Below are 8,851 nucleotides of genomic sequence, written 5' to 3' on the forward strand. Positions count from 1 at the left end.
CACTTTCAACCGGTTTATTTTCAACCGGTTTTTCTTCGTCCCACCTCCCACCAGCCCCTCCCACCGGTTTTTCTCTTTTCTCGTCTGATCGGCAATACCCAACGTATTTATGGTAATCAATCATAATTAATCCACGTATATTAATTATCAATCCAGGTATGGTAAGGTCATAACTCAGGAAATTTTGAATATGGCAATTATATGGTAATAAATTTAAATTACCCCAAAGGCTATCAATCTAGATATGGTAAGGCCATAACTCGGGAAATATCGAATATGGTAATAAATTTAAATTACCACCAGGTATGGTAAGGCTATCCACGTATAGTAATAAATCACATAGTAATAAATCATAATTAATCCACGTATAGTAATAAATCAATCCAGGTATGGTAAGGTCATAACTCAGGAAATTTTGAATATGGTAATAAATTTAAATTACCCCAAAGGCTATCAATCCAGGTATGGTAAGGCCATAAATCGGGAAATATCGAATATGGTAATAAATTTAAATTACCCCAAAGGCTACCAATCCAGGTATGGTAAGGCCATAACTCGGGAAATATCAAATATGGTAATAAATTTAAATTACCACTAGGTATGGTAAGGCTATCCACGTATAGTAATAAATCATATAGTAATAAATCATAATTAATCCACGTATAGTAATAAATCAATCCAGGTATGGTAAGGTCATAACTCAGGAAATTTTGAATATGGTAATTATATGGTAATAAATTTAAATTACCCCAAAGGCTATCAATCCAAGTATGGTAAGGCCATAACTCGGGAAATATCGAATATGGTAATAAATTTAAATTACCACCAGGTATGATAAGGCTATCGATCCAGGTATGGCACGCCCTCACCTGATCACCTATCACAATCTCCAGCCCCACGCACGCACCAAAGAACCCACCCGGCACCAAACGCAGCTCCTCTCGACCCCCTCGAGTAAACGCCGCCACCGTCGTGCGATCTTCCTGACACAGACGCCGTCGCCGCCTCCTTCCCACCTACGGCGTCCCCCACATCCATGGTGACGGCGCTCGCGTCCTACACTGACCCTCCGCCTCATATAGGTTGGTCGTTGATGGAGTGGGATGTGCCGCTGCGATTTGGGGAGGCGCAATCATGATCTGGTTGGGATCTCAGTGTGGACTCGTTCTCTACGATGAAGGATGGCGCTGCCTCCCTGGCAAATGGGATCGGAGGAAGGGGCTCTACGTCGTGAATGTCGGCGAGGCAGCGGCCGAAGGCGAGCCCGATGGTGAGCACGGGTGTTCGTCCCATGAAATAGGCGGCCACGGAGGGCGGATCTGAGGCCACCCCAATCGCCGGTGGCCCTTCCTCCCATCGCTCATCGCCTCCATTCTCTCTCTCCTCTAAATCTTTGTCGCCCCTGCCTGATTCTGGCCGACGCCATCCAGCTCTCGCATCGACCACCACTAGCACGGCTGCGGACGAGGCGCAACCGCAGACGCCGCCGCCGCCATCCTCATCCACCTCCTCCACCATCCTTCCCAGCCGTCGTCGGGGGCACCCGCCATCTGCGCTCTAGCCCACCCGCTCCCTCCTATCCCCTCCCCCTGCCTGCCAGCCCCGTGATCCATCGCACAGATGGCAGGTACTACAGCGACCTCCTCCCCAACGGATCCGGCCTCCTCCGATGGAGATCCATCCTGGGCACCGCCTTATTCTCATGCGTGCACGTCTATATCAATGTCTCATTCCACCTCACCTCACCTGAGCCTTTACCTTCCCACCTCTGCTTCAGATCCACATCACTTTGCAAGGTATGTGCTTGATTGTTCCGAACTGGATCGATGGATTATGCAAGGTACTTTGGGTGTCGTCATTGACGGCAATTGTCACGCCATGCTACCATCGGAGGGGTCCCTCATTGATGATTAGGGTCTTACGAACTGCACGAGCTCCATTGAGAAGGATGTTTTTAATTCTGGTTTTGCCTACATGCTTTCTTTGCCTGTATCTACTTAGCTAATGTCTTCTTATAGATAGTAGCTGCTGAAGTGGTGATCAAAGTTGTTCACTATAAGGAAACAACCATGATAACAGAAGTGTATATTCTCTGACCTTTGACCTGAAGTACTTTTTCATTAGAAACTTGCAACAGCCAGGCATTGAAATTAGCAACAGCTTCGTACGTACTGAACTAATTTGCAGCAACACGTACTGAACTAAGTTAGGTTATGCTCATCGTCCCAACATGCTTAGTGATAACCACCTAGCAAGCTGATCAAATATGAAAAAATTGAAGTGCTACTGCTAATCGTACTATTCTGAATGTGAAAATCTATTTAATTGGCTCTTCTCTAATTGTACACTTGCATAAATCTCAGATCTTGCAAATTACAGTATAACCATAAAAGTCATGCTTTGACTCCTATAGGGCCTTTTGCACTTTAATATGACTAATAATTTGCCTTAATATCATAGATTGTATTACTACCTTTCTAAGTGAATGACATTCAAGAAGGTCATTAAATAAACCCAAGAAATCCTTCTGGTATTGGAGTGTAGGAAAGTTGAGACTATAAAACCAAAAGGTTATATTTACGTTTATTAGAGAAGGTTCTTTACTTTTTATAGGAAAACACAAAATGTTGCGATGTAGAGTCTAGGTGGTGGGCCTCCTTGATCCACTTGATGGATGAGGGCGACTCCGGTCCTGGCACCCATAGTGCCAGTGATCTAAAAATCATAGGGCCTGGATATAGCTCTAGCAGACGTATGCGGCTTGCGCATCGAGCTTGGTCGTCTCGAGCATGGAGATAGGCGAGTTGTAGACCAAGAGCTGGTACAGAGATAGGCGAGTTGTAGACAAGAGCTGGTGGGCAGCAAGAAATGCACGCACACCAAAGAACAAATATGAGTCACATGCCTACTTCTATTGGTTTCTACAAAGAGCGGCTAGCTTAGATCCTAGACCAGTCGGTCACTGTCGAGGTCGCCAAGGTGATCTTACAGCACCGCCGTGGGGATTTCTCATGATTTTATGTAGGCAAGCCGCAAGCGGTGGTGGTGATTGGCTGGGTGGTGTCGCTGCCTTGGGAAGAGACGAAGTGATGGTAAAAGTAAGCAGGATCCGATGATTCTTCCGTGGGGATAGCCAAAGTCAAGATGTCGACTACAGACTCGTCGCAGACTTGCAGTGAACCTGAATGCGGCAAGCCTGATTTGTGGATCGATGGCGGGTCTTGACTTTGTTAGGCTAGGATTGGATGGTTGCGGAGGGTGGTGTGCTTGATTGGGTTCCCATGGAAGAATGTGGCCTCCTCGTGGATCTGGTCATGCCCATCCTAGAGAACATTGTGTCCCTAGCTCCCTCGAGGAGCAAGGACAGTGCAAGCGGCAGTAGGGGGTAGGGGTAGATGTGGGGAGGGATGTCGGCGGCTGCTCGAGGTCATCATGATGAAACCCTTGACGTCCCATCTTTATCAATGGAAGTGGAAGAGCACGAAGTCGAGATTGGATAGGAGTTTGAGTTCTTTTTGGCACCGATCGGTTCCCCACTTTAGAGATGTATTTTTTTGCGTGCGAGCAAACAGTGGGTTGATTCTAAAAGGGATAGGCACTTTTCAACAGAAGTGCATGACGGACCAAAAATATGACCTCATTTTATTTGTTTGATAGATATCGTATTATTCGTTGTTGTTCGTTCGGTGAAATTTCCTAATATTTGATTATTGTGTTTCTAATTAGAGCACCTCATAATCACTCAATATGAGGGGATGATAAATGAAAGATACTGATTATAAATTTTAAAGAGCCCGTGACAACGCACGGGCGTTATACTAGTCCATGTTGTTACTGGCGGTGGTGGCTTTCTGTAGGCATCTCTATAACTTTTCTTTTTTTCTATATATCTTTCCTACTACTACTACTACGTTGAGCCGATCGAAATTTCGTTGATTTCGCTGTCGTTGCGGAAGAAGCCAAGGAAAGGATCGCTCCATAAAGTAGGTGACGTGAGATTGCACGGCTCGTCGCCGTGGCCTCTGATGACAAAGCTTGCGAACGCAACTCATGGAGACACAAGATTGCGTGTGTGTTCTATGTGCCGGCGGGTGTGATTGGGTCTGAGAGCATCTTTGTCCTATTCGGAATCTTGTGCAGATAGTTTGCGTTCACCAATGGATCCTTGAAATAAATAGCAAGCCAAGCTGCAAGAGATGTACACTTTTGTCTACTACAACAAGTTGTGCCCGGCTCCGGCGATGGAGGGGCGATGACGGCGGCACGCCTTCGGCTCGCTTCGGTGCTTGTAGTCGTCGCTAGGTGGTCTATAGATCTGGATGTAATTTTTATTTTTGGTATTCGTTGTACTGCCATGATTGAAGATGAATAGATTGGAAGTTTTTCCGTAGAAAGAATATGCCGCCTGATCTTCCCAGAACAGTGGCATGCATTATAATCTTGTGTTTTTCTTTTTTAGGGGAGCATTATAATCTTGTTGATGAATTAGAAAAAGAACCAGTAATTTGTAGTATATCGAAGCGGGCCGTCGGACTACAAACAGACAATTTGCTGGGTGGGCTTTTATTAACACAAAACACACATGGCCAGAAGGCCTAGCATCAATACTACTTAAAGTAGGACTTAAATTCCAGTGGGCTAAGAAAACACTGTCATAATCCAACCACATATTGGTTCACAATTCGATGGTTTAGAGCATCTTCAACAAGCGCATAAAAGTTTCGCTTGCTAAAATAGTTTTAGCGCGTCATTGTAGCACATCTAGCGCGTCGGACCCAGCATTGGTTTAGCAGATGCCCAAAAAAACACTTATGAAGCGCGCGCAATCCGGCGCCCTTGCAGCTTCTGGTAGCGCTTTTAGCGCGTGCCCAATCCTTTTTTCGCGTTCACTATTTTACATCGCTTCTTTACGAGTAGTATTCAAAATTAATTGCGTATCTCAAAATAAAATGCGATCACATACATGTAGATCGGGTTTGTTTAAAATTTCAATTGCTTTCACCCGGACTGCTGGATTAAAATACTCCCTCCGTCCAAAAATACTTGTCGAAGAAATAGATAAAAATGAATGTACCTAGAACTAAAATACCTCTACATACATTCATTCCTCCGATAAGTATTTTCGGACGGAGGGAGTACAACGGTGCGGCACTACCGTTCTTTTTTACTTCTCTCGTTGGCCCTCAACCCAACCAGTCCAATCCTTGACTTTTTTATGAAGTGAAAACAACAAGTTTAACTGGATGAAAGCGAACAAAAGAAACAGAGCACAAACAAGTAGACAAGGCCGTGAGGCCGCCCATGGGCGCCACCATCAACGACCAGACAGCAAGATTTATCTCGTCCAAGTGGCCGAGGGGATAATATAGGATACACACATCGCCCGTGTTGAAATCCGAAGCGTGCTCCTCTCCGCTCCAGGTCATCAACTCATTTGACAGAACCCGACGGCTGCTGGCTGGCAAGCCGCTCGCCGCTCCTGAAGGAAAGAGGCCTACCGTGCGTGGCCACTCGTCCGCCACGCCAGATCGCTCCATAAACTACTACTCGTATCGAGCGATGACTACGGAACCAATAGGCGAGGGAGTAGGCTCCGGAAAGCTGCCGACCCGAACTGATGATGGGGACGCAACGTATATCTGATGGTGTGCGCGTGTGACTCGTCTGTTGTACATGTGGCGGGTGCGTGTGGGCGAGAGAGAATCTTGCCCCATTCAGAATTTTCTTTTCTTTTCTTCTTTCTTTAAGCCAACTCCAACGCCGCGAGCCTAAACGGACGTCTGATTCGTCTGCTTTTCGTCCGTTTGATGAGGCAATATGGCCATGTTCATCTGGATTTATGGATGCGCGGGTCGTGTATCTAACGCGCGACCACATCTCGTCCGATATGCATGCAAAATAAGAAAAGAACGAATTGTGTAGCTAAATGGCCATAGTACACGCCAGTGGCCGCTTCTCGCCCGTTCATGCAGCCAGCCTTTAAAATGGACAGCCATTGTGGTCGTGGTCTTACCTAGTTCAGGCCATCGCGAGCGAACATTTCCTTCTGGCGGTTCGCAAACCAAGCCCTCCTCTCCGATGACATGTTGTTCTTGCCGACACTCATAAACACGAGCGCAGTACACAAATCCTGAAGAATGGCGAGCGATCCGTCCCCAACCCAGCCCCTCCCGGCGCCGGCCGCCGCGGCCACGCCGGCCACCAACCCCCCGCGCCTTCTGCTGCTGCCGCCCCCACCGGCTTGCCTGCCGCCGGACTTCACCCCGCAGGTGGTTCCTCTTCCTTCAGGCGCTGCGTCCCTGCCGGCGCAGTTGGGCGCCAGATCCAGTTCGCCGGTCCGGCGGTCGCCGCCGCCCGAAGGCCTGGGCTCGGCGCTTGCGCTGGAGGAATTGGTGCCGGAGACGCCGCCTGAGCTCCAGGGCGCCCAGCCGCGGATCGCATCCATCGCTGTCGTCCCGTCGCCTCGCAGCCATGGCGCCTCCTCCTCCTCCCGCAACGGCTCTTCGGCGGATGCAGGGCGTGATGTAGAGAAGACCGGCGAGGGATGGAAGCTCGTTTCCTACCGGCGTGGCCCGTGCCCCCTGCCCCCTCCTGCTCAAGCCACCCCTCGACGACCTCTTCCTGTGTGGCTCCACGGAAGGTGCTGCCGCTGCCTCGTCCCAGGTCACCGTGCCGCGGCTTGCCGGGATCCCATTAGATGCTCCCGTTGCCTCCAGTCTGGCCACCGTGCTCACGGCTGCACCAACGCTTGGCGCCCGCTCAGTTCTCTGAAGCTCCTGCGGCGGCCTGCTGCCGCGCCCCCAGTGGCTCCCTTCGCACCCAGGTCTCCTGCTCGTGGCTGGCCTGCCCCTCCGCAGGCCCCGCCGCTCTCGTCAACTGCATGGCCTCCACTAGGCACTGCCGTCCGATGGGGAGAAATTTCGGCAGCTTCAGATGTGCAACAGCAGCAAGGCCCTCTCTGCTCCGGCGACGCAGCGGTCATTTGGCTTGCGGGTGCGCAGTCCGACGCCTCCTGTCAGGCTGTGGCAGAGGTCCTTGCATCCGCGATTGGCGCAAACGTCACAGATATCAGAGTCGTGCGGCAATCTGTGGCTAATTCTGCCGGCGTTCGTGAGGCTGCGACCTCCCGTGCTGCTTCCCCGACCACGCATGCGGCTGCTTTGACCACGCTGGTGGGTGATTCTACAGCGCGTGACACTCTCCGCCTCTCTCCGGCCAGACCCGTGCTTCCCTCGCCGTCTTCATCTGCATCGCGCCCTCCAGGATACGAGGCCTCCCCCGTGACGAGCTCCGCTCCACAGACGCCGCCCTTCCTCACGGACGCTTGTCGCACCCCCTGCAGTACGGCTGTGGAGGATGTCGTGTCCCCTACAATCGAGACGGCTGTGGTCATCACATCGTCTCGTGCTCCTACTCCAGTGCCTTCCTACGAAGAGGTGGTGCCGCAGGTGCTGGAGCCTATGTTCCAGAGACAATAGGAAGCCTTGCTCCCCTCTCCGGCTTGGACGCCTCCTAGGCCACCGGCTGCGCGACGCAAAACTTTGGCGGGTGTGACCATTGATCGCTCGGGTTGTGGCCTGCTGATCAAGCGATCCAGCACTAGGCTGTCAGCGAAGGCCCGTGCTCGTGCCCCTCCTGTTGCACTGCAGGCAGAAGCGCTGATTTGCCGCAACCTTGGCATTATTAAGGATGGTCGGGACATCACCGCTGCTGCTCTGGATGCGCTCAAGAATCTGTTCAAGGAAGAGATCTCGAACTCGACAATGGTGGCTTTGAGGAAGTTGTTCAAGCTAGACGATCAGGAGGCGGAGGCCATTGAAGATGCCTTGGTCAGCCACAGTGGAGAGCATGCTCTTGATCATGAGGAGGCGGAGCAGCGTGCTGCTAGCTGAGCACGATGGCGCTGATGCGGCCCAACCTCAAGAGATGCATTAGTTTTAAATGTTAGAACAACCTGTTAACATTTTGTATTGGAACGTGAGGGGTCTAAATTGTTTGGATCGTCGAACTACTGTGCATGAGACCATTGCGGCTTCATCCTGTCAGATTGTGTGCCTGCAAGAATCCAAGTTAGACAACGTCGACAAGTTTACTGCTGCATATCTGGGAGGTTTTCGCCTTCGTAGCTTTGCCCAGTTACCGGCTGTGGGCACCCGTGGAGGCATTCTAATGCTCTGGGATGATTCCATCATTGGCATCAATGGCATTGTGGCGCTGGAATTCTGCCTCTCCGCCTCGGTTACCCTGCGTGAATCCAGCACCACCTTCAAGATCACTACCGTCTATGGTCCTTCTAACGCATCGAGAAAAGATGTTTTCCTTGCCGAGTTGATCACCCAAAAGCCTGTTTGTGGATCCAAGTGGCTGGTTCTAGGTGATTTCAACCAAATTTATAGGGCCCGTGACAAGAATAAGCGCAACATTAATAGAAGCCGCATCACTCGTTTCCGCAACGCCCTTCAATCCTGTGACCTCAAAGAGATTCACCTCCAAAATCGTCGTTTCACTTGGAGTAATGAAGGGATAAATCCTACCTTATGCAAGCTTGACTCCTTTTTCTGCAACGCCGAATGGGACATCCATTTCAACACCCATGTCCTTCATGCTTTATCTTCGTCACTCTCGGACCATTGCCCACTCTTGCTTGCCAATGATTGTGGCCCTAGAAGGCCTCGGAGCTTCAAATTCGAGAATTTTTGGCCTTCCCTACCACGGTTCAATGAGATTGTGCATAAGGCTTGGAACAAGCATTCGGTGCACACCGAGCCTTACCAAGTGTTATTCCATAAGCTCAAAAAGACCGGTGTCCGACTCTCTGAATGGAGTAGAAGCGTCTTCTCCAAATCCAAAC

The sequence above is a fragment of the Triticum dicoccoides genome, chromosome 2B (genome assembly GCF_002162155.2).
Source record: "Triticum dicoccoides isolate Atlit2015 ecotype Zavitan chromosome 2B, WEW_v2.0, whole genome shotgun sequence".
NCBI classification, from domain to species: domain Eukaryota; kingdom Viridiplantae; phylum Streptophyta; class Magnoliopsida; order Poales; family Poaceae; genus Triticum; species Triticum dicoccoides.